At 38.1% G+C, this 26,828-nt stretch overlaps 1 protein-coding gene across 7 annotated transcripts in view; it reads left to right on the top strand.

Annotated features, from left to right (window-relative positions):
• The window catches only part of FBXO34 (F-box protein 34), an 85,733-nt gene that overhangs the window by 37,626 nt on the left and 21,279 nt on the right, over positions 1-26,828 (top strand). The window lies entirely within an intron of this gene.

Genomic DNA, 26,828 nt, shown 5'->3' with positions numbered 1-26,828 from the left:
GAATGTCAGCACCACAGGAGGGCTTGGATGATGCTTATCTAATTTATTTGTTGTTTGGAGCTCGTTTAAGTCTTGGAAAATACTAAGTGTTCAATAATGATTGTTAGTTGTTTTGGAAAGGCAGACTTTAAGGAGCTATTATCAAAATGTATTTAAACACCCTAACTTGAAACACTTTTCTATTTTTTCTTTGAAAGCTAGGAACTGAAATATTGTATTTTGTTGGTGTTGCCAGGAGTTGTATTTATACTGCCGAGGGTTTAGGAGACTTAAAATAAGTGTGTTTATTATGATTGCCTTCCTTAGTTCTCAGAACTTGTCCCTCTTTAGGTTACAAAATTGGGCTTTGTATCTGTACAAAATTGGGCAAATTACATTTGCTTTTAGCCTTGGAGAGTTTTGTTTATTACTCTGGTCTCCATCAGTGATTCTAGAATAAACCAATGAGCAAGTCCCATGTTTCTAAACTTCTCTGTTTCCTTGTGATAAACAGAACTTTCATGCCACTTTCCAGGAGTCTGATAAACACCCGCAGTAGGTGTTGAAAGACAGATTCTCTTTACTGATTATTTCTACTAGGAAAGAGAATTTTGTAGGGGTTTGCTACCACAGATTGTTACTTCTTCCTGTCATACTAGATACGGGGTTAGGGTAGCATCTGAAATGAGGGCTTTGGCATATATTAAATTCAACTGTTGTGACTTTCTTTCGAGGTTAATGTATACTTTGTCATTATAAAACTGAATGCTTAATCTTTTTATATATATATTTAATTTATTTATCTATTTATTTTGGCTGCATTGGGTCTTTGTTGCTGTGCGCAGGCTTTCTCTAGTTGTGGTGAGCAGGGGCTACTCTTCATTGCGGTGCGCGGGCTTCTCATTGCCGGTAGCTTCTCTTGTTGCGGAGCACGGGTTCTAGGCACACGGGCTTGAGTAGCTGTGGCACGCGGGCTCAGTAGTTGTGGCACACTGGCCTTAGAGCACAGGCTCAGTAGTTGTGGTGCACGGGCTTAGTTGCTCCGCGGCATGTGGAGCATCTTCCTGGACCAGGGCTTGAACCTGTGTCCCCTGCATCGGCAGGCGGATTCTTAACCACTGCACCACCAGGGAAGCCCCTGCATACTTAATCTTTTGAGGAGGGAGAACTGACACTTTGATAATGAGTGATTTTATACCTTAGACTATAAAATCCGTTTTTAGTTTCTGTTTTTTAGTGTATTGGTGTTATAAAGTAACTTTAAAATGAAAAGTATCGAACTGGTGCATTAACCAGATGTAGGTATATTGCTAGACATTGGACAGAATCCTGGAGGAATATTCTTAGGATTAAGCTAAATCATGGATGGAAATACCGTCTCATCTACCTTTTTTTTTTTTTTTTAATGTGGGTTTAAGAAGGTCTCGGTAGTGGGTGTTTTTAAAAAATGTGTATGTGTTTGTATGCATTAAACAAATTTAGGATTTTACATCAGAAAATAAATCAAGCTATTTGATACCTTCTAAGGATGCACAAAGGAAAGAATAGTATTTGGATTTATTGCTTAGTTACAGTGACATGTCTGCTGGTAAAGTGATGAAATTGTTTAATGAGTTAGTATGTCTCAATTCTAATAAAATTGGCTATAGGTTTATGTTTATGCTTGTGATTTTAGTTTTTACTATGGTAACCTCTGTTCTACCAGTTAAAAATTTAAAAAGACTTTCCAGAATTGAGTGCTGTACTTTTTATATTGGGAATCGCAGATCATCTCTAATTCTTGAAACACCAGCCCTGAGTTGTCTTAATACCATCACTGTCATTCTCATCCATGAAAAAATCTTTCAGAATATATAAGTTTGGGTATTAATTAGACATAATTTCAAGTCATTTTGGGAGGTGGGGCTGGAATCTTTCAATGAATTCTCCTGTATTTCAATTTCCTTATACTCTCCCACCACTTTATTTTACTGTGAACTTGAATAATTTTATGTTTTCATATGATTTTTCTTTGATCCATAGCAGTCAGTTTTATTGGAAAACAAAAGTACAAAGCAAAATACCCCAAACTGAAGCTTCCACAAATGTCAAGCGATTAGCAGAGTTCCTGTACTTCAAAGTAGTGAGGGTGAGGTGAGGGTTTGATTGAAATGAATGATTTATTAGTTTTCTATGTTCTGTTCAGTTAAGCTGTTTTTTCTTTTGACCTTTAAGTAGGTTCCAAATACATAAAACAGAGTGAATTCATTTATATTTTCTAATTTTGCTTTAAAAATAATTTATTATTTATAATAAATAATTCTGAAAAGATTTACAGCATTATACTTGCTTTGGGCAGTTTTTTGGAATGCCATTTGGAGACATGAGATGTACCTCTCTTTTGCTTTTTGCAGTGCTTTGGGTAAGTGCTAAACTTCTTGCATCGTTCTCACCGAATTTACAGGATAAGTTTAAAAGTATGGCCTCAGTCTTAACGATAAATGATTGTGCCTAAAGTCACTGTAAATAACAAATAATTTAGGTAGCCAACCTTTATTTATTTATTTATTTATTTGGTTGCACCAGGTCTTATTTGTGGCAGGCAGGCTCCTTAGTTGCGGCAGGTGGCCTCCTTAGCTGCAGCATGTGGGCTCCTTAGTTGCAGCTCCAGGGCTCCTTTAGTTGTGGCTCGCCAGCTCCTTAGTTGTGGCATGTGAACTCGTAGTTGTGGCACGCATGTGGGATCTAGTTCCCTGACCAAGGATTGAACCCAGGCCCCCTGAATTGGGAGTGCAGAGTCTCATCCACTGCACTGCCATGGAAGTCCCAGTGGCCAACCTTTTTTTTTCTTTTTTTAAAATTTTTATTTATTTTCTTTTTTGGCCGTGTCGGGCAGCATGCAGGATATAGTTTCCCGACTAGGGATCGAACCCATGCCCCTTGCAGTGGAAGCAGAGTCTTAACCACTGGACCACCAGGGAAGTCCCCAACCTATTTTTTAAAAAGTATTTATTTATTTAGCTGTGCCAGGTCTTAGTTGAAGCACACGGGATCTTTGTTGCGGCATGTGGGATCATTTACTTGCGGCATGCGGGATCTAGTTCCCTGACCAGGGATCGAACCTGGGCCCCCTGCGTTGGGAGCGTGGAGTCTTAACCACTGGACCACCAGGGAAGTACCATCCCAACCTATTTTTATTGTAATCTTTCTTCTAGGTTTGGAGCTCTGTGTGAGGCTGGTTTTCAAAATACACATTTTAAAAAGATTTGTTAAAAATATGGGTTTTATCTACCTTGTGATTTTTGGCAGAAATTTTCATAAATGGTTCCTATTCTTAGAGCAAAATAGGGCAGTAGATATTGAACCTACTGAGGAGCTGCCCAAGAAGAGAGAGCTTAAACTCTGTGGGGTCTTTTAAAAACAGCGTGTCTGGGCTTCCCTGGTGGCGCAGTGGTTGAGAGTCCGCCTGCTGATGCAGGGGACACGGGTTCGTGCCCCGGTCCAGGAAGATCCCACATGCCGCGGAGCGGCTGGGCCCGTGAGCCATGGACTCTGAGCCTGCGCGTCTGGAGCCTGTGCTCTGCAGCGGGAGAGGTCGCGACAGTGAGAGGCCCGCATACCGCAAAAAAAACAAAAAACAAAAAAAATAACAGTATGTCTGAGAAGATACTCCCCTTTCAGTTTAGTTTGAGCAGTAGCTCTCTTGTACTAGCTATTAACCTAAAATAGAAGTTCTAATTAATGCATTAGAATTGTATCTGAACGTAATATTTCATAAATATGGGTCTTAAAGGCAACCTGAACGTAATACTTCATAAATATAGGTCTTAAAAGCAACCTATTAAAATTGTTGTATAAAAGTTTTCACTGAATTTTATCCCTCATATTTTTTCCATTTTACTACTAATAGTACTATGTTTGTATATAAGGCTATGTTGATGTAATTATGGTCATATCATTGTTTAAGCTCTTTTTTGTCCCTTTTCTGATTTTTGCCTTGAAGCCAGTTAACAGAGCATCAACTATTGTAATTAATTTAGATTGAATACATTGCTTAAAATATTGACATGCCACAATGACAGATAAAGTGCTGCATTTTAAACCTGTGTAGTCTAGTCGTACAGAGTAGCTCACTGTTTTATCAGACAAGTTTTACATTCTAGCTGAAAGGCCTACTTAAATATATGTGCATGTATATAATACATAGTCCTCTTCCCAATCATTTAAAAAACAATTAGCTTATACTGTGCTTGAAAGTAAGCCATGAAGTTATGTGATTACCAAATTTTCAAAAACAATTGCTTAATGTTTTGAACTTCATTATGGTTAGGAAAACGGAGTCAGGAAAACCAGTGGGAGAATAATTTGTTTCCTGAGGAATAGAGCAGTAGAATACCACAACAAACCAAGCATTAGCTTTTATGTTACTTATTGCCTTCATTCAGTTTCCATTTTCATTAAATGTTTGTGAAACACCTGGTTTTCTCTAGTTGCAGTGCCTATGTTTAAAGCTTTCTACTATAGTTGTTTCTACATAGTATCCTTTTTATATGATGTCAAATCTAGTATCCCGTGCATATATTTTAAGTTTACAGATTATACAAGGAAATAATAAGCATCTTTGTGCTTAAAAAAAGGCCATATTTACATCTTAGTAAATGGAACCTTTCTCGACTAGCGCTTCTCAAATAGTAAAAATTTTTATTGTGTAAAGGAGGAAGGGAACTTAAGCATCGGCATTATGATCATTTTTTCCCATATCCTATTAGCTAATTCCAAGATTGTTTAATATGGTATCCACCCATTTCATTTGGCTGCAACCTTTGCTCTTATGAAAGTAAGACTGATTGTTCTGAATTGCTCTGTATATGTGCTTTGGCACAGCATGAAGGTACCCTTAATAACATTGCCATTGTCTTTAAAACAGCTTGCAGCTATGACTACAAATAAAAGGGTGTGACAGGAGGGCATGACAGATAATGGTTCTTTTTTCCGCCCCTAGTGTTTAACAAATCTGCTTTGGACTGTGAGCCTTTTGTGTTTCCAAGACTACCTACTGTATTTTCTGTATATTGTTCCTAGTCAACTAAAATGTTTGCATATAACTTTGACATGTCTACAGTCGACCACTTTGAATTCTTTTTGTGGAGGCAAGCAAAACAAAATGCATGGGAAGAAGTTGAGTAGCCTTGCCTCTATTGGCATTTTATTCCCCCACTTGCATACTTAAATATGTACTTAAATTATTTTGTGTGACTGTTGTCTTCCAAATGTTTGTTTGCTTTTGTCTGGTTTAGAAATTTGGGAATGGCCTTTGGTTTTAATTCCCTTCCTTTTTCAAAGCACAGTAACACTATCTTTACTGTGTAATTTCTTTTTAAACATAGAAAAAAATTGCTGGCTATTTGATTGGCTTTCTTTTAGATTGCTGAGAGATTCTGCACTGACCATGAATTGAGGATATTATTTGTGTCATACTTTATTCTATTTTAAATAATTTTATCAAGTGACATTGAAACAAGAGGGAAGGGGGCAGGGCACAACCTTTAAAAGAATGACACAGCCATAGTACTTGGCGAAAACTTGTGAGAACCGACTAGGTCCAAGATGGCAGAAGGTTCGACTTCCAGTAGACCTTGAGCCTCATTATACACTCATTGTAATACATTAGCATGCTAAATGACACACCCACCAGCACCATGACAGTTCTGAGGCTAACCATAAAAGGCCGAAAAGTGGGCGGTGGCCCAATTCCTGGAAATCTCTGCCCCATCGCCAAAATAATTGGAATAATCCTCCCACTCATTAGCCTATGAAATTATCCAGCCCATAAAAACTAACCACACCATATGTGAAAGCTTCTTGCCTCTTGACTTTCAAGATGGCCCACACTCTGTCTGTAGACTGTGTTTCTCTCTAAATAATTCCACTTCTTACCTATCACTTCTTTTCCAAATTCTTTTGCGATGAAGCAAGAACCTCAAATTCACTAGGAACAAAATGGGGGAAAAAGTAAATATCCATAATGCATAAATCAGAAAAGCTTCCTTACTGCTTTATGAAGTTATCTGAATCCCATATTCCTCACTGACCCTTTTAAGAGAAAGGGATTGACGTTTAATTATGGCAGTCTCATATGGTTGTTAGCATTTACTCCTATTTTACTGATTGAAAAACGGAGGATCAGATAAAACAAGCAGTTTGCATAGAATTACAGGCACATAGCTTGTAAGAGTCTGACTCCAAAGCCAATACTTTTAGTTCTAAACATATTTTCTACTTGAAGTTGAAACAGGTGGGAAGGGAGCAGGGCCTTTGAAAGAATGACATAGCCCGAGGACATGACATAAACTGATTAGAACCAAATGGGTCCAAGATGGCGGACAAGTCGACTTACCCTAGACCTTGAGCCTCAGTATATGTTCACTGTAACATGTCAGCAAGCTAAATGACACACCCACAGGTGCCAAGACAGTTCCAAGGCCAAGCTTAAGGATCAAAAAGTGGGCAGTGGCTGAATTCCTGGAAATCCCCGCCCTTTCCTGAAGTAGCTAGAATACTCCTCCCACTCATTAGCCTATGAAATTACCTATCCCTATAAAACCTGACAAACCCATACCCTGGTGCCTTTCTCACCTGAGATGGAGTGTGTTTCTCCCAAGGCCACTCTTGCCTTCTGAGATGGCCCACACTCTGTCTGTGGAGTGTGTTTCTCTCTAACTAAATCCACTTCTTACCTATAACTTTGTCTCTCACTGAATTATTTCTGTGATGAGACATCAAGAACCTGAGCTTCACCAAGCCCTGAAACCAGGTGTGTGATCTCAGTTGGAAGACTGTGGGTTTTGGCTGGGTTTGAGTCCCGGCCGCATGGGTTCAAGTCCCAGTCTGGGTTTTGGCTGGGTTTGAGTCCCAATCTGAGGTGCACGGTTTCAAAGTGGCTTATTTCTAGGGTCAGTTTGTCTTTTGGCAAATCCACTTGATAGCATAAAATATTTAATGTAAATAAATCACAATTTGATGATATTTAAGGTGTACTAAGGAACAAGAATAACTTGCCTTTGATTTCTCATGGAATTAATTGATAATTATTAGCCTTACCTTTAAAGGTACTGCTATAGTATTTTAACATGGATTTTAAAATTTGGTTTTCACATTAAAATTCTTCCAAAGTTGGATTATTATCTTTATTTTACAGATGATGAAACTGAGATGCAAGTTTGAAGTAAGTGCTAAGTATGTCTAGATGTGAGATTCAGGTTTTCAGAAGAAAACAGTGGTTTACTTTACATAGAACTCGGTGATTTGGAACGAAGATACTTCAGGCAAGCAGTGTCATCAATTCCTCCTTAGTTCCCTTATCTTTTAAATGAAGAGGTTGAACCAAGTGATCTCTAAATGCCTCTTGTGCGACACGTGGGATCTTAGTTCCCTGACCAGGGATCCAACCTGCACTCCCTGCATTGGAAGGGCAGAGTCTTAACTGCCAGGGAAGTCCCTAAATGCCTCTTTAAATGCTCCAGGATGAGCATACTTTAAAAGCCTCAGCGATCCATGAGCTTGAATGAGAAAAATGTTAGATTCTTGTTTTCACTAATCTCTAACTGAAATGTACCATTTGCTTCAAACCACAGCAAGTCAGCAGTCCCTGTGACTTTGTCATCAATTGACAGATATTTTTATATTACATTGTAGTTGTTATAGATACCTTGAAAATATTATTTATGTTGGTCATAATTTGGAAATTATGGTAGTTAATAGACTTGTCATTAGAGCTCACTATTTTATATATTAAACAAGAAGTGTATTGAATACTACATGAGTTTTAAATATTTTGATAACCGTATAATCGGTTTTCTCAGTGTATGTATTTTTGCTTTAAAAAATAATTCCAGAGTCTATAATGTTTGCATACTGCCAAAGAAGTTTGTAGCACAAAAAAGGTTATATACCCCTGAGCTACACGTTCTCCGCTGTGACTACAAAATGGCCCATGTTGATTCTGGTCGATGTGAAATAACTTTTGGACATTGCTTCTTCAGGGGGCTGTGTATGAATGGGGGAATCATCTCTGCATTGCTCTCTCACGTTTCTAGAATGAATGGACTATGATTATGTAACTTTCCATGAATATTGAGCAAGCTAGATAGACGCAAAATGGTGATGATAGAAATACATGATCTTCTCTGTTTTGGATATCTTTTTTTGCAAGAATTAAGTTTCTAAATAGTTGTTCCATTTGAGGGATACAGGAAAAGACCTATTATTTTAGGTTATCTGCTGTTGATTGTCCAAGCCAGGAGGACTAGCTTGCCAAAAACAAGTTACCCGCACAACACATGTACTGCACAAAATATTTCTGAAACAGATGATCAGTTGGAAGGCTGTATCACCTTAAAAACATTCGGGCATTTGCTGCTGAGTTTCACCTTTTTGTGTTGAGTGTGTGTGGTGATTTTTTTTTTTCCATTTTTCTTTTGTGCTTGCTTGACTCTTAGTAATTTATGTATTAATTGGTTATGAGGAAGGAAATAGTAAATTCTTCATATTAGTAAGAATTAGGATTATACACAAAACTCAATAGCTTAATTGGAACACAAAGACTGCTAGAGTTCTGTCCTGTGGTGAGTCCATTATTCCATTTGTAATAAGTTTATCTTTAGATTGGGTAGGGTGGGATTTGCATTCCGAAGTTACAAAGAGTTTCCAGATTCTTATCAGTCAGTATTAGGAGAGATTGTTTTCAATGGTGATAATGAGGCTATTCCCAGGAGGAGACTTAGTCACTGGCAGAATTGTCAGAACCCTGAAATAGTTTGGGAAAACTTAGAATGGAAAAAGCAATCGTTTCAAAAAACAAAATGTGACAAAAAAAGCTGCTTTTGGGGGGAGGGTTAGATGGGGATGGATGGAGGTGGCAAGAAACCAGATGAAGGCCGAGAGCTATCTAGAAGCTGGAAGAGATGAGTATTATTTACCTAAAGCACTCTAGTGTGAACATGAAGTTTTGAGTGTCCTGAGATTAAGCTGGTTAACAGCCACTAATCTGGAAGTATGTTCTTTGTGTATATTGGCAAGGTTTAATTTCACTTTGACAAAAAAAGAAATTCTTCTGGTAGCAGCTTGTTTTTGTTGCAAGTTTGAGAAAAATTTAAGGCTTTTTTTTTTTTATGTCAGAGGCATATTTTATTGGCATTAGGTGTACGTATGTAAGGAGTGTTCATGATCCTACAGGCCACATGACCTAGGCTAGGGTTCACTAATGAATAATGAAGACAAAACAGTCTTTGCCATGATTAGGCAGAATGAAGATGAGAAATGTAGTCCGTGCCTTCAGGTATGTCTGACCCACCTCAATTTTAAGTGCAAAAGGGATCTTTTTTAGATTAGGATTTCTTCATGACTACCTGCCTGCCAACATAATGAGCTGTAAAACCTTGTTTAGTTTTCCTTAAATCCAGAAATGATTCTATAGCAAATCCAAACAAATCCAATCACTCTTAAAGGAATAAGTGAAAACATGTGTAGCTGCTTGAGCTGGACTACATCTGTCTACAGATAGGCTTAGTCCTCTGTGCTAAGCAAATTCCTCCTTGAATATCCTATGCTGACCATGACCACCATCATCGTTCAATCTGGAGGTGCACAGAGGATGTGACAGCATTTACTTATCTGAACTGTGTTTTGTAAACTGACTATAATAACTTTACTAGCTAGATAAGAGTCAACCTGACAGCTATATAAGGAAAGAATAAAAACAAATACTAAATGCTATCCAGTTGTGTTTAAATAAGGTATCTTGAAATTTATATGTACTGAAAGCTTTTAATTTAGTGTCTGGAATAATAAAGATGTGAAAGAAATTGAATTTGTTGCCCTTAAAGGCACACTCTAGAGTTTGTTGTGTTTATTATTTGAATTTCTCACAGGGTTAAATGGAAAGTCTTTTTTATAGTGTTTTGAAAGAATGTAGGCTTGCAGAGGGAAACCCATTGTGAGATAGGGAGTCATTTGGTGTGGACTGCTGTGGTAACTCCTGGGAGGTAAGCTACCACCATTTCCCAAGCTGCACCAGGTTGGGTATCATATGATACAGGAATATCCCTAAATAATAGTTGGAGTATCTGTAAGATGATTATTAACTTTTTACTGGGCAAGTAGTAAATGTTGTAGAAAAATTGGAAATACCACAAATGAAAGGAGAAAAATTTCTTATTGGGAAACCTTGTAATCTGAAAAAGGAATCATGAACTAAATCAAACTGAACTTCTGCTAGCTTTTCTCATGTTTTTATTTTGTATTTTTTTCTATCAAAGTGTTAAATATGCATAGTTTAAAGAGTCAGTAGCTCTGTAAGACTTGTTTTGAAAAGCAACAGTTCTCCCACTTCATCCCTCACTTCTCCCTCTCTAGAGGCAAACACTTTAATTTCTTATAGCTGATTCTTACCTCTTTGTTCTTGCAGGGGAGTAAAAATTCTTCCTACTCTACTCCTAGGTTCTCTAGCTAGCGCCCTGTAAATGGACTGACAAGAGACGTACTAACAAAGGAAAAGCATATACATTTATTTAATATATGTTTTATGTAACATGGGAGTCTTCATGAGGAAATGCAGACGTGAAGAAGTGGTTTAGCTTGAGCATTTTTATATTGGGTTTGAAAGAGTAGAAAGTCTTGGAAGAACGTGATAGGACAAAATAACATGAGCTAAAGTTAGTAAACTGGGGAAACAAGGCCAGTTACTTTGAATTTCTCTCCTTGTCCTTCCAGCTTCAGAAATGAGGATCCTCCCTTCCTCCAGGTATAGGGAGGACATCTCTCACATGAGGGTCTTAGGATCTGCTTCAGGGTAGAAGAGAAGGTCAGAGAGTCCTTCCTGCACCTGTCCTTTCTCAGATTTCTTCAGCTTAAAATATTCACTATGCCAAGGCACCGTTATTTTGGGGTAGCAAGTTCTGAACCTTGTCATTCTTAATAGCATTCTTGTATTCTGATTTCTTGATTTCTCACGTTCAAGTATTATCTCTTGATTTCCCATTATGGCAGATGAGGATTTAGTTCTTTTTCCACATCCCCAGGTACCTTTTTTGTTTTCCTGTCTTGGTATAGATGTTCATAACTGCTTAGATCAGTATTCAGTGTTTACACTGAATACTGGAGGTGGTCCAGTGGTGGTCCAGTGGTTAAGACTCTGTGCTTGGTGGTCCAGTGGTTAAGACTCTGCACTTGGTGGTCCAGTGGTTAAGACTTTGCGTTCCCAATGCAGGGGGCTCGGGTTCGATCCCTGATCAGGGAACTAGATCCTGCATGCCGCAACTAAAGATCCCGCATGTGGCAACGAAGACCCCGTGTGCCACAACTAAGACCTGACACAGCCAAAAAAAAAAGTATACACACACACACACACACACACACACACACACACCTTTAAAAAAAAAAGAGTGAATGTGCTATTCACAGTTAAGCCATGTAGTAATCTGTGAACACTTTTACTTTTCTGTACAACGTTTGTTTTTCTCTGAAATTTATATTTTTCTTTGTTGCCTACTTTTATATTAACTCCTTTTATAGTTCAAATTGCAACTTGCTCAACTTTCCTTTCAGGATTCTGACACTTCAGGTGTTCCATTAACTTCCCATCTTCCTGAAGGTGTGATCACATCTGGACTGGTTGCCCACTGTTTTTATGCATACTTCTTATCCTGGGACTTCCCTTCACCAGCATCTTGGGGTTACTCTTTGCCTCTGTGTGTTGGATTTCTTGTTTTCCAGATCTCATATCTTCCTGTGTCTTACTTTGTTAGAATGTATTCTCCAGTAGCTGCCTGAGAAAGATTAATGGGAGTTTGATTTTTAATCACCTCTGAGACCTTGAATGACTGAATATGTCTTACTTTGTCCTTACTCTTAATTGTTTGTTTGGTTGGTATAGAATTCTAGCTTGCAGATCTTCAAGGCATGACTTCATTGTTTTCTAATTTCTTCCATGTTTACTGCATTGCTTTTGAAGCTGAAAGCCATTAAGTTTGTGATTATTTATATGATCAGTTCTTTCATTTCTGAGTGTTTAAAATTGCACAATAATATACCTTAGTGTGAGTTTGGTTCCCTCCATTGTGCTGAGCACTTGATGAACCCTTTCAATCTGGGAACTGTTTTGTTGATGACTTTCTCCCTTTTTTCCTTTTTATCCCCTCTTGAACTCTTATTATGCAGATATTGGACCTCCTGGACTAATCTTCCAGAATTCTATGCTATTCTGTTGAGTTTTTCATTTCAGCTGTTACATTTTTAATTACCAAGAAAGCATGCTTGTGATCACTTTCTCTTTTTTGTCTTTTTTTTTTTTTTAGCATACTCTTCTGGCTTCATGTTTGTAATATTTTATCTTATGTTTCTGAAAATATTAATGGTGTTTTTCTCCCCAGAATTTTCTTCTGCCTACATAATCTCTATCAGGACTAGCTATGTAATTTGTAGGGCTGAGTACGGAGTGAAAATGTGGGACTCCTTGTTTAACATTATTAAAGCATTCCAAGACAGCAAGAGCATAGCGTCAAACCTAACATGGAGCTCTTCCAAGTACAGGGTGCTATGTGACTGCCCAGGTCACGTGCCTGTGAAGCTGACCCTAGTCTCTCTCTCAGCTTTCTTTTTCTGTTTCCGTTTCTATTTTTCATACTAGAGATGTCTAACAACTCTTGGCTGTTTGCTAATATTTAAGAGTGGGATCCTAAGAAGCTGACTGTGAGCTCTGAACATGCAAGTAGGACTTATCAATTGTGTGCTTTGAGGTAGGATGATCTGTCTGGTCAAATTTAGTTTGGGAACTTTTCAGTGTCTCTATATTTTTCCTTGTAGACTAATCACTGGTCAAATTCCCCAGAGACATCTCTTCTAATCTCCACTGCCTGGAAGTGAAGGCCTGGCTGTCAGCCTTTTGGGAAAGGTATTGATAGAGGGGAGGGAGCTGGGGTCAGTGACTAGTACTAGCACATCAGAGACAATTGTTAAATTTTCAGGAACTTTGCGAGTGAGTTGCTACATACTACAATTATTAAAGGTTATGCGGATTTATAATTAAATGTTATATTAAAAATTAATAAGTACTAAAACCCCACCACTTTCTATGTATTGTATTACTTTTTTTTCTTTTATTGTGGATGTTCTTGAGAGTACGTCTGTCTATATGGTGGGAATACCATGTAGTAATAGACATCGCTTCTGAACTCTGCATTCAGTGACATCATTTGGTAGCTTGAAGCAGCTATACTAGTAAACAGCAAACATTGCAAATAACTACACTTGTCCTCCCGCCCCCCCAAACCCCAGCCAGTTGTTAAACGTTTATTTACCAACACACTATGGACTGGAATCTAGTACATATGTTAACTTAAACTGCCTTCACTTTACCTGGTGATTCCTAGTCCATACAAATCTCTGTTTATTTATAAACCTCCTTAGATTACCTTCAGTCTTGCAAGGGTGAGGGAAGGGCATTTGTCTGCCTGCCTGAGAGAGTGAAAAGGAATCTGAGAATTGCATTTCAGAAAGATTTTCTGTTAATTCTTCCCATTTATCCCTGCTGAGCCTTTTGGAGAAGTATTCCCGGAAGCTTACCTTAGGATTCGTTTTCTTGGGTCTTTGGGTCCTTTACCTTTTAATCATTTATTTTCCAGCTTTCAAAAATTTGTGGCTGTAATCTTCAGTTCTCTTCATCTCTGTGGGTTTATATCTTAAAAAAAAATTATCCCTTGGTGTTTGGGGAAGGATCAGTGAATAGCTATGTGTTTAGTCCACCATCCTTACCCAGAAGTCTCAGATCTAATTCTTGAAAAAAATAGGTAAATAGATTCAACAATTTAAGGGAGTTCTCAGTAGGCTTAGCCAGTCTCCTGTTGGTTTGCAAATCATATATAAATGCAGTCAGGAAAAAATTCTACTGATTCTAGAACACTTTTCATTTTCATAAAGGAAGAAGTTACCATCTGTAAGTAGATGTTGAACCAGATGACCTGCTGTTAGTTTTTGGTATGGATGTGTGGGGACATAAGGAAATACAGAGCAGTTTCAGGTCACATACTTTGGTATTACAGAGAATTGGAACCACAGTACCTAGCTGTCTCAGATTCTGTAGCCATTCCAGTTGCCCAAGTGGCTGGATCTGGCAACCTGGTCACCTCATCCACTCTGCAGCAGACATTTATTGCTCACTCATTTAGTGAGTCTTCCAATCTTGTGACTTGTCTCCATTCTTAACTTATTTTGCTCAAATTCAGTGTCCTGCTTTCCCCATTAGATTTGATGTGTTTGGGTTGGTTAGACTCTCATTACCCTTAATTTCACACCAGGCCACCTCATAGTCCATTAAGTTCTCCTTTGTCGATTGATTGATGGATGGTTGCCTTAGGTCTTCATTGCTACCCACGGGCTTTCTCTCATTTTGGTGGCTTCTCTTGTTGCGGAGCACGGGCTCTAGGTGCGTGGGCTTCAGTAGTTGTGGCTCGCGGGCTCTAGAGTGCAGGCTCAGTAGTTGTGGCGCACGGGCTTAGTTGCTCCGCGGCATGTGGGATCTTCCCAGACCAGGGATCGAACTCGTGCCCCCTGCACTGGCAGGTGGATTCTTAACCACTGCGCCACCAGGGAAGTCCCCTTTGTTTATCTATTGATGGTTACCTTTTGGTTAAGTCTAGAATAGAAAAGTGTTAGGATACCAGTGTGGCAACTGAAGTGGAAGAAATTGCTTGTAATCTCTCAGGAGGGGGATGTGGGACTCTCAGGTACTTCTCCTGGATTCCTCTGTCGAGAAATGCATCTATTTACATATATTTTTAAGGCTCAGGACAGTTGTGGCTAAAAGGAACAAATATCTGACAGGATATAAAAGGAATAAATATTTGACACTGTGCATGTGAAATTATATTAGATGTCCAGGTGAACCTTCTTGTTCAAAGCTGTGAAGATGGTAATAATTTCTAAAGACCGAGGGTATAGCCATATCCACTTGTTAAATATTGCTACTAAAATGGCTTCTGGTAACTGCTGCTTATTGCCCCTTTTTTCAGTCTTCAGTTTTTTCTCCTTCCCTCACCATCTTTTGTGTTTTAATTAGAGAGTTTTTCCCCCTCTGTTTATGAGATACAGGTCAGGCACTTTGTATGTGCTAATGGCTGGGGCGGTTTTTTTTTGGTTGTTATTTGTTAGTTTTTGTTTTTTAAATCTGTTGTAATTTCTGGTGATCTCCTGCCTGGGAAGAAATGCTTCTTTTTCTCAAATGGCTCAGGGGGATTAGGCCAGGTTTTTTCCATATGATTATATGCTCTCTACAGAGAGTCTGAAAAGACTTTTTTTTCTGGGCTTTGAACTTTATTCTTTTTTTAAAAAATAAATTTATTTATTTATTCATTTATTTATCTGTTTTTTTGTCTGAGTTGGGTCTTTGTTGCTGCGCTAGGGCTTTCTCTAGTTGCGGCGAGCGGGAGCTACTTACTCTTAGTTGCGGTGCGCAGGCTTCTCATTGCGGTGGCTTCTCTTGACGCAGAGCACGGGCTCTAGACGCGTGGGCTTCAGTAGTTGTGGCTCACAGGCTCTAGAGCACAGGCTCAGTAGTTGGTGCACGGGCTTAGCTGCTCCACGGCATGTGGGATCTTCCCAGACCAGGGCTCGAACCCATGTCCCCTGCATTGGCAGGCAGATTCTTAACCACTGCGCCACCAGGGAAGCTCTGAACTTTATTCTTATTAAAAAATATTTCATGAGTACGACTGTTAAATCATTTTGAATAACGTATTTAATTAACAAGGCATCTTATGTGAAAACAATAAAATACTATGAAATTGGGACTGTTTTGGGGTGTGCAGGTCCTAACTGTCATGCTTGCCATAATCTCTTCCTCAGAAACTGACCTCTATTTTCCTTGGCATTGCCCACAGCATGCATTTGAAATAGGAAATCTAAAAATGAGGGACCTTGTTGGTATGGTTTGGGGAGAATTGTGGTAGCATTATGGTACCTTTAATAAAAGCTCATTCAGGCGGTGGACTTTGTCTAGGTGATAGTGATTGCCTGCTTAACCAGCAGCGTCAGAGGAGCTCCTTTTCTCAGCCCTAGATGATAAAGCAGTTAGCCCTAACGTAGTGGTATAACGTGGAGCTGCTGCCACACTTCTCACATCTTTGAAATGCCCCTAAGCTAAGTGGTAGGGTGAATTGTTTGCCAAAGTTACCAGCAGGTTTTTTTTTATTTTTCCTGCCTCCCTTCACTTAGTGGACACTTTTAAAAAATGAGTTTTAAGATGAGAAAGTTTAAAAAATTTTTATGTATAGTCATGGTCTTTAACTTTTGCTAAAACTGGGTTGCTGTTGAAATAGCAGATGGGTGTGATAAAAATGGGAACATGTCAACTGTAAAAAGAAACCAGTGCAGATTAAATCACAATTAAAAATATCTATAATATGATTCACTAAAATGTTTTTCCTTTGGGTTAACTATTAATATTGTGTCCTGTTTTTGGTCATCTTTTGTCAAAACCAAGGAATGAAAAAAAAAATGGATACAGAGAAAATGACCAAGGGTGGCTTTGAAATTTCTTCGTTCAAAGATTTTTAGGACATGGGGTTTACACAGTCAAAGAATCTTGAAAACAGGACTTGCAGGAACAGGCTGATATGGACTTTTTGCTTTTTCTATTCAAGTTGTCAAAAAATGGATTATACTTATTAGCAGTATCTGGTCCTCTTGTAAGGTAAGGAGTATCAGAAGGATATTATCCACAGAGGCCTTAAAAATGATGCCTTATGTCCCTTGTACCAGTCCCCAAAGTATTGTATACCTAGTATACTTGACCTTTTGCTGAGACAACTTGCAACATTTCTAATTGGTCCCAGTGCTTAACTCAGTGCCGAGCCCCAGTAGGTGTTCAGCATTTGTTGAATACAGAAATGAATCAATACCTGTTTCCAAACTGGTGCTTTTCATAGCCCTTCTTTGTAAAGCTGCTCCAGGGATCTGTCAAGAAAACTAATCCAACCAGCCTACTTCTCTTTGAAAAATCCTTCAGTGGCCCTCATCTCCTTGAAGTTTTGCTTCTCAGTCTTTTTTCCTTCTAAAATTATTTTTGATATTGTAAAGTCAGAAATTCAAAGAGTGTTTGAAAATAGATGTGAAAAAAATAACATGTCCCTAACTCACCTTCCAAAATATCCAGTTTGCTGGGCATTATATATCTTTCTATGTATTTGGCAAACTGTATATAGTCTTTTCAGTTTTGTTTGTTTTACACCAGTAGAATTATGCTAAAATATTGACACTCAGCTCCTTCCCCATTGGCTAGGGTGAACTGTTTAATGTCATGGAAATTAATCTTTGTGTATATTGCAAATATTCTCCCAGTCTTTTACTTGTCTTTTAACTTTATGGTGTCTTTTCCCCAAATAGATGTTTAAAATTTGTATTTAGTCAGATATGTCAATATTTTGTGTCTTTTGCTTAGGAAAGGATTTACTTCCCACTAAGATTTTAAAATCATATTCTCATAATTGACAGTATTGAATTTTACAGTTTACTCAATATGGCACTTTTAAGTTTTTATGGTATAGTAGGCATCTACCTTTTCACTCAGATATTTGGTTTTCTCAATTTATTCAAACATTCTGCTTTTCCCACTAACTATGCATCTCCAATATTGAGGATGCTGTTATCTTGAACTCCTTACCTGTTTCTGCTCTACTGCCATACTGTTTTGGTTACTATAGTTTTAGCATATGTTTTGGAGTTTTTATGTTTTTCCCACCTCAAATCTTATTGACTGTTCTCTTCCATTCACTTTTTAAATTTAGATGTAAATCACATACTGTAAGATTCACCTTTTTTGTCTTCCAATTTTTTTTTTTTTTGGCTGCGACACATGGCATGCAGGATCTTAGTTTCCCAACCAAGGATCAAACCCTCACCCCCTGCAGTGGAAGCATGGAGTCTAACCACTGGACACCAGGGAAAGTCACCTTTTTAAGCTGTATGGTTCACTGGTGTTTAGTGTAGTTACAGAGTTGTGCAACCATCACCTCTAATTCTAGGACATTTTCTTTCTTTCTTTCTTTCTTTTTTTTTGGCTGCTCTGTGTGGCTTGTGGGATCTTAGTTACCTGACTAGGGATTGAACCTGGGGCCACAGCAGCGAAAGTGCTGACTCCTAACCACTGGATTGCCAGGGAAGCTCCTCTGGGATATTTTATCACTCCAAAAAGAAATTCTATGCCCATTAGCAGTCATTTCCTATCTCTCTGTGCTCTCTCCCCTCCCACTGCCAACCAACCCTAGGCAACCACTAATCTACTTTCTGTCTCTATAGGTTTGCCTATTCTGGACATTTCCTACAGATGAAACCATGTAATGTGTGACCTTGTTATCTGACCTATGAGTCTTTCACTTAGCATTAATATGTTCAAGGTTCATCCATGTTGTAGTACATATCAGTACTTCATTCCTTTTTATGGCTAGATAATAATCCATTGTATGTATATGCCACAATTTATCTATTCATCCACTGGTGGAAATCTGGGTTGTTTTCCCCTTTGGCTATTCTAAGTAGCTCTGCTATAAACTTTTCCATACAAGTATTTGTTTAAGTACCTGTTTTAGGTACATACTTAGTAGAATTGCTGGGTCATGTGGTAATTCTTTTTAAGATTTGTTTTGTTTTTAATTTTGATCTTTGATAAGTTTTTGTACTATTAAACCAAATAGTTTTTAATTTGATTGTTTAACTTGAAAGCCCCATAACATATAGTTTGCAAATAATGACAGATTTTTGTCTTTTCCCTCAATGTTTTAATCTTTTTTTATAATATGATGGCTGGCATCTTTATTCTTGGTTCTAAGAGGAAATATTTTTAATATTTTGCTGTTGTGTATGCTATTTCCTATAAATTTCTGGGAGAGTGCTTTCATTAAGGTAAAGTTTTACTCTATCCCTAGTTTGCTAAGAACTTTTTAAAATCAGGAATAGATGCTGAATATTATTTTCTTTTAAGAATTTTCTTTTAAGAATTTATTGAGATGTGGCATCTCTCCTTTAAACTGTTAATGTTTTGGGAGCATTGGGCTTGGTACCACTATTTGCTTTGGTTGATTTCCTGGTTACTTCAATGGATTTTTCTTCCCATCCAGACCAATCTGAAAACCAATCTGAGAACCTCTGTTCTGGAAAATCTGTAGTGCCAGGTTCAGTGATGGTGTAGAGCTATACGTGTTAGAATACGCTGCAGCATGTTTATTTTCTTCAGTTCTCTTATTCCCTTCATTTTTTTCTTGTAAACTAAACAATTTAAAATCTTGTTATTCAGAGTTAAGAAACACACTTCTTTACATGTTTATAAATGCACTCCATAATTGCTTCTGCTGCTCCTCCTACCTTATTCCTGATAAAAAACAAAGCTACCGAATGCTTTGAAATTACATCTGTTCCTAGGGCCCTCATTACCATAGTAACAAGGAGGCAACTCCATTGCTTTTCAAAAGGACCTAAGACAATCCAAATACCTTTTCATAGATTAGACCGCAGGCCTGCTCAAGGGGGTGTCTAAATACCCTCAGCATACACAAAATACAACTGAGATAGTTTGTAGAGGAGAGGAAGTAAAATCTAAAATCCCCTGAGTTGAGGTTCCATCACATTCCGAAGACTCCAGACAAATCCTGATGGGCTTTACTTTCTACCTGGTGATGATCAAGTAGCTTCCTATTAAGGCTCATTAATATGACCACCCCACTCCACCCCCAGTCCACATTGAAAATAACTGGTAGAGGTCTGGGACTAGAGAATCAAATGAGGCAAAGGTTAAAAGTGATATTTATCTAGTTTTTGGCCACACCGTGTGGCATACGGGATCTTAGTTCCCTGACCAGTGATTGAACCCACACCCCCTGCAGTGGAAGCTCAGAGTCTTAACCACTGGACCACCAGGGAAGTCCCCAAAAAGTGATTTTTATTTTTGGGCCAAATTGTGTAGGTGGGGCCCACAGGTAATCTTTGGTTTAAACATGTTGTGGTTAGATTTTTATTTTTGGCTGCATTGGGTCTTAGTTGCTGCACACAGGCTTTTCTTTAGTTGCGGTGAGCAGGGGCTACTCTTCATTGAGGTGGGCGGGCTTCTCATTGTGGTGGCTTCTGTTGTTGCAGAGCACGGGCTCTAGGCGCACGGTCTTCAGTAGTTGTGGCTCGCTGGCTCTAGATTGCAGGCTCAGTAATTGTGGCACATGGGCTTAGTTGCTCTGCGGCATGTGGGATCTTCCCGGACCAGTGCTTGAACCAGTGTCTCCTACATTGGCAGGCAGAATCTTAACCACTGCGCCACCAGGGAAGTCCTGTGGTTAGATTTTGAAGTGCCTTGCCACCTGAAACATCTCCCCTGATTTTATCTAATCTTTTAGCTTATGAATAGAATTAAAGAGCTTAGGAAAATCAAAGTATAATTCATTGTGGACTAGCCAAATAATTTTCTGTATGGATAATGATGACCAAAAAAAGCCTAAGTTTAATTATTATCAGGAAAACAGGAGAGTTTGAGATGCAGGATAGAAAAACTCCCAATAATACAAACTCTGGGGAGTATTTTGATATTAAGTAAAACATCCTAAAGCAATTGGTATAATTTTTATTCAACAGTATTGAGTGTCTGTAACATATGGTTTGGGGCCTGGTAGATATAACAGTGAACAAAATTAAGTCTTTTCCTAGAGCTGATGTTCTAGCAGAGGAAAGATGCACCAGCATAGACATGTCAGGAGGGAAGGAGAAAGTGCTGCAGAGAATGTAAAGAAGGGGTAAAGGGAATAGGGAATGCAGGGGAGTAATACTCCTTTATGTGGATGGTCACGGAGTGTCTCTTGAGAAGATGACATTTGAGCAAAAATGTGGAAGAAGTCAGAGTGACACAGGTAAATATCTGGGGGAAGAAGCAGAGGGAACAACAGCAAGTGTAAAGGCTCTGAGGTGGGGTTGTGCTTTGCATGTTTGACAAAGAGCAAGAAGGCCAGTCGCATTGGAACAGAGTAAGCAAAGTGGGGAGAGACAAGTAAGGAATGAGAGATGGTGGGGTATCATCGTAGGGGAAACCATTGAACGGTTTGGCATTGAAGATGATATTGTTGAATTTCCCTTTTTCCTTATAGGATCACTCTGGCTGCTGAGTTTGAGAGTAGACCATATGGGGAGTAAGAGTAGAATTGAGAGAGACCAATAGGAGACTCATGCAGGTGAAAAATGCTAGTGGTTTAGCAGGGTAGTAGCAGTGGAGGTGGTGAACGGTAGTTGCATTTTGATTATATTTTGAAGGTAGAGCCAATGGGATTTGCTGATGTGGTTGTGAGAGGAAAAAGGGGGTCAAGGATGATTCAAGGATTTTTGGCTTTAGCAATTGGAAATAGGATTGATGTTTACTAAAATGGGTAAGATTTTGGAAGGGTGGTTTGTGGAACGTGCACAGGGAATCAGGATTTTGTCTTGGACGTTTTGAGTTTCAGATGCTTATTAGATATCCAAGTGGAGATTTAGAAAAGTCAGTTTACAAACCCGGAGCCCTGGAGAGAGGTTGGGAGCTGGCCACTTTGTGCACTGTGTAGGTTATTTTTAGAAATGTTAGACTGGGGGTGGGGCACTTAAGGTGCCAGTTTCCAAACTGTTTGAGGTGCCCTGAGGCATCATAGCCAACTTGGGTTGCTGCAGGTTATTTTCAGATTTCCAGGAAAACATTACAGATGGTGCATGTGCTTGACGTGTGTTTTTTTAAAGTTTTAAAAAAGATGTTTGAGTTGTGTGCATGTGTGTGTCCTGTGCTGCTGGGATCAACTGAGTGCAGTTTTGTATGTGCACCTAGTGTTTCTGACAGAAGAAATCCTACGTAAGCAAACACGAAATTCATATTTTACTCAAATTGTTCCCCAGTATATCAGTCAATCCTGTATAGCAGAGCTGATTTTACTTATTTAGAAGTTCTTGGAGGGTGGGATAGAGAATCTGTCCTGAAAGGTAGAGAACCACTGCCTGGAGGGCCAGGAAAGGACTGATGGGTATTTGTGCAAAATGTCTTTAAAAAGCAGTTTATTTCAAAAATTCTTGCATATTTTGCATTCTTTCTCTAATGTATTATCCCATTCTTAAACCTTAAAAATGGTTCAAATTAATGCCATGGAGTAACATTTGTGGCAAGAATGAATGGTTAAGTAGGTTCTTCTCTTTCAAGTTAGTATGCTATTCAACTTTGAGATAAGATGACTCTCATAAAATTAGGGAGAGTTGAGTAGTATTGGATGCAATCAGACATCTTTAGAAGGAACATAATCTAGCAAATGAGCAGTTAGAGAGATTTAGAACCGTCAAGGAACTAGTTCAAACTCAGAAGGGTAGGAACACCTAGGAAGCTAAAATCCATTTAGTTAATCAGCTGAAGAAAGTATGTAATAAATGGAAGTTGATTAGGCCTTAAGGAGGAGCTTAAAAACAAAAATTTAAGCCATGTTTGTCCAGCCTTTAGGAGAGAGAGGGGTGGGGGAAGAGGCTGAATCTTTCAGTGTTGAGTGAGCTCTTTGCCGGTGCGGGGTGGTGTATAGAAACTGATTATAGCTTGGTTGAATTCTTCCTTAGATTCTTCTTTCTTTGTTTTTTTCATGTATAACCCAAACCTCCTGGTTTAATATCAGAAAGAGGGGACAGTATGAATGGAGGACTCAGGTATTCCAATTTCTGAAATTGGAATTTTGATCCCCATTACGACTTAATAAATTGACACACTGATTTATAGTATGAGCTAGCCTTGGGAGCCTTGTCAGCTCAGAGCACAGTGATAAAGGTGGGTTTCTGGTCCTCCATCAGTGTGTGAAGTTATGGCTAGGTGGTCATCTCATGATTCCTTTGTGATTCTCAGGATTTATAATTCTAGCACTAAGGAGGTACTATTCAGGAGACCACATAAATATCACACAGTTTTTTGTTTTGAGCATGAAATAAAAGAATTGCATGATCTTAAAGTATATTTAACCAAGTTTTGTGTTTCTTGAAATTTTTGAAACACTCTGTTTCTTTCTATTCAGTATTGTTTTGGAGAGTCACTGAATTTTCTTTGTTTCTGGGCTTTGTGGGATGTGAGTAGACATGTGACGGTGGGATAGAATTAAAATACCTGTGTAACTTTTTGTAAAAGGCATTTGGGATTTAAAAAAGAAAATTTCACAATAATTTGATTTTTCTAATAAAATTTGCCTATTTTAAGGGGATTTTCTCTTGATTAGCCTATTCTTTGTTCCTCTAACTACTGATGACCCTCCCTTCCCTTCCCCATCTTCCCAAATAAGAGCCTGTGGAAGGCATTTATCTATAGTTTTGATTTGTGTGTTTTCTGTAACCATTAAAGAAATTTAGAGCTGAGTGGCATCAGATAGCCATGATGTCACTTTTCTCTTTCTATCCAAATTAGTTTTTAGTATTGAAATCAGAGGAAATACTGTGCACTTAGGCTAACAGTGAGTGACCTACAGAATAATCTACCTATTTTTAACTTAATTCCTGGGTATTCTTCCTTTCCCTGTATTATCTCAATCTCTCCTTAATTTTTGTGTGTGTCTCCATAAATATTCTTCTAAAATTTGTTTCACATCTATTTAGAGTATTTCAGGAATGGGTTGAGCACATACCAGGATCAGAGTCAGTGTCCAAAAAGACCTTGCTTTTTGTGCCATTTTGCTTCTGTGTGTTATCCTGATAGTCTTATCTCATTTCTGGATTTGTCATGTAAGTGGGCACTCATATTCTTTCTAATGGGTTTTATTTATTACATTTTTGTTTCATGATACAGTGACTAAACATAGCTTTCTGAAATCTTATGCCTATATATATCATTAGTACATGATGCATATACTTCTTGCTTCCCTTTCCCTCCATAGATAACTTTATGTATCATATGCTTTATTCATCTGTCTCCCACTTAGAACACAGGTTTGATGAGAATGGGAATTTTTGTACTTGCCCACTGCTGTATCCCCAATTTCTGGAAAAGTTCCTGGTACTATCTGCTATAGATGCTCAGTAATATTAAGTGAATGAATGAAAGATCTGTTCAATAATTTAGCTGTCAAACTGTGAGATTTGAATAAAAGGAGAAATAATTGCTTGAACATTCAATTAGAGACTAGAAATTGTTTTATACTTGTGAAATGGGAGAAAATTCACCAAGGTTTAGGATTGGTGAAAATTCCCAAAGGTAAGGGGCCCGATCTCTTTACGTCCCTCCAGATGGTAGCAGTTTGAGTGCAACTACCAGTGTTGCCAATCTGGATGAGGATGGGCCTACCTTTTTTGTAGTTTTAATCAAATCACTGTAGTATATACTTATATATTAATAGTTTTTCCTATGCGGCTCTCATCCTCTCTTTTACTGAATAACTTCAGGTCTTGGAGCAGTGTTTTGTAAATTTGAGGAACATGTGAATCCCATCCTAAGGAAGAAATTTATTGAGGTCCTTCAATATGAGTAGAATTGAAAGTTTTGTAGGGAATTCCCTGGTGGTCCAGTGGTTAGAACTCCACGTTTCCACTGCTGAGGGCCCGGGTTCAATCCCTGGTCAGGGAACTAAGATCCCGCAAGCTGCATGGTGCAGCCAAAAAGAAAAAAATAATTTTTTTTACATTACATTATAATGTAGTTAAATATATAATGAACAAAACTAGTAAACCTTGTATGCTTCTAGATCTTAGGCAACTATAAAGAGCAAATAGGTACATAATATATACAGTACTTCAATATTATTTTGATGTTAGTTTGAGTAAAGTTTGAAAAACTAAATTGGTACATGCAATATAAATGCTGACATTCAATCTGCAGATTCTTATGGGTTTGTCGTGTTTTAAAGATATGTGACTGTGATAACTCACTCTCAACTTTTTCTCCATTTGAACTGCTGCTGAAACCTTTGTTCACATTGTTTGGCTTTCATTTTGCCCTCATTAAATTAGGGTTTCAAGCACATGGGAGCATATCGGTAGGTATTAAATAATTATTTTCTAAGCGAATTCAGGAACTGAAGAATATCCTATATGATTATGCTTTGGTGTTTAATATTTTTCTCACCTAAACATTCCACTCAGTAGAAGTAAGAATTACAGTTAGTGTTACTCTCCATGAGGGCATTGTTATGTGCAACACTGAATAGACTGATTTAAAGGGTCTATTTATATGGGAACCTGGGTCTAGCACTATCACCTCTCCATAAGTTCCCAGGTAATGCAGGTTAGCTTCTGGTTTGCCCCTGGGTAATTTTTAGTTCTTTGCTAATCACTGTAGAAGATTTTTCAGATACAAAGCTCTTTCTCAGATTGTCTTTTACTATGCTTTTTAAAACTGGGAGAGAAGTGTTTAATACAAGATGAGACTGAATGTCAGTTCCTGAAATAAAACATATTGTATAATGTTTTCATAAGGAGGACTTGGTGAACCTCTTTATTTAAATCTTTTATAACTTAAAATGTGCGTTTAAAATTTTTAGTGTGTCAGAAAATGTTGACCTCTGAAGTAATGACTACATCACTACTGTGGTCTTGAGCAAGTTTCAGTTTCTGGGCTTTTATCTCCTTTTTCAGCACAGTGGTTGCAGGCTGTGAACTACAAAAACACTGAGGAATATGAAGTTTGTGGTGACGTGAGGGCCACAAGGTGATAGGTGGGCATGCAGGGATTGGGGAGAAAGAAGGAGCAGCTGGTACAAAGACCCCAAGATGCAGATGCGCTGAGGAACAGAAAGAGGACCAAGTGAGATGTTTGTAAAAGTGCTTTGTAGATACAAAACATTCCTTACAGCTCAGGTGCTGTTATGTTTAGGGAAGATGTTTGTTTTCTTTTTCCAGTGGGCTATGTTTGTTAGCTACAGGGCCATCTTGCCTAGGGAGTAGGATCCTGCTTTGAGGATGGAAAGCAAGAGTTGGACCCATGTGTCACAAATTCAAGCAGTTTGTGAATTAGGATTTCTATTACTTTATTTGTGCTAATAATCTTTTATATAAGATTGGGCAGTAGGAAAGAGGAATAAGCTTATTACTAGAAATTTTTGGGGAGGGAGTTTTGTATCATTTCTAACTCTCACCATGTTTGGCTTTGCTTGCTGTGTGTAGTTTTGCATCTATTATAAATCTGATCTTGGGTGTCAGTTTTTCCTTTGTGGTTTGGTTTGTTAACAGTTGAAGTACCTAAAGGTTCTGGGTGTGAACTCTGCATGCTTTATAACTAATTTAGAACCAGGGAAGTTAGGGTTTTCTATTGAAGTAATTAAAGCATTGTGATATATATATATATATACACACACACACACACACATACATAATACACACACACACACATGTAAACTTTATATATATAAAAACTTACACAGAAATTACCAAAACATGATAATAGGACATTATTTATGTTTTTATATACTTTACAGATGGAAGTTTTAAAAATTTCTTGGTGTCTTCTTCTTTTCTAGTTTGGAAATTTATTATACATTTATTATACATTATACATTTTGTTAATGCTGTTTATTATACATTTTGTTAATGCTCATGTTGGTTTGGCTTTTTTTTTTTCTTAATCTATATGTAAACATGACCTTAGACAGCTGTGTTTAATATAGTAAAGAGTCATGGGGAGACTTTGCAGTGTTTCTTGTTGGGACTTAGTGTCTATGTATTTTAGTATTTAAAGGATGTGGTTTGGGGCTTTGAAAATGAGAAGGAGGTTGCCTAACTCATAGCTGAATGCCTGCATATCTAGATTGTTCTGTCCTGGAGGTTATTAGTAACATGAAAGTTTTTTTTTTTTTAATTGCTTTCCATTAGTCTGGTGT

Source organism: Stenella coeruleoalba (assembly GCF_951394435.1).
Source record: "Stenella coeruleoalba genome assembly, chromosome: 2".
Lineage (NCBI taxonomy): Eukaryota > Metazoa > Chordata > Mammalia > Artiodactyla > Delphinidae > Stenella > Stenella coeruleoalba.
The sequence above is the reverse complement of the archived record's forward strand: the minus strand, read 5'-3'. Positions and strand labels throughout refer to the sequence as shown.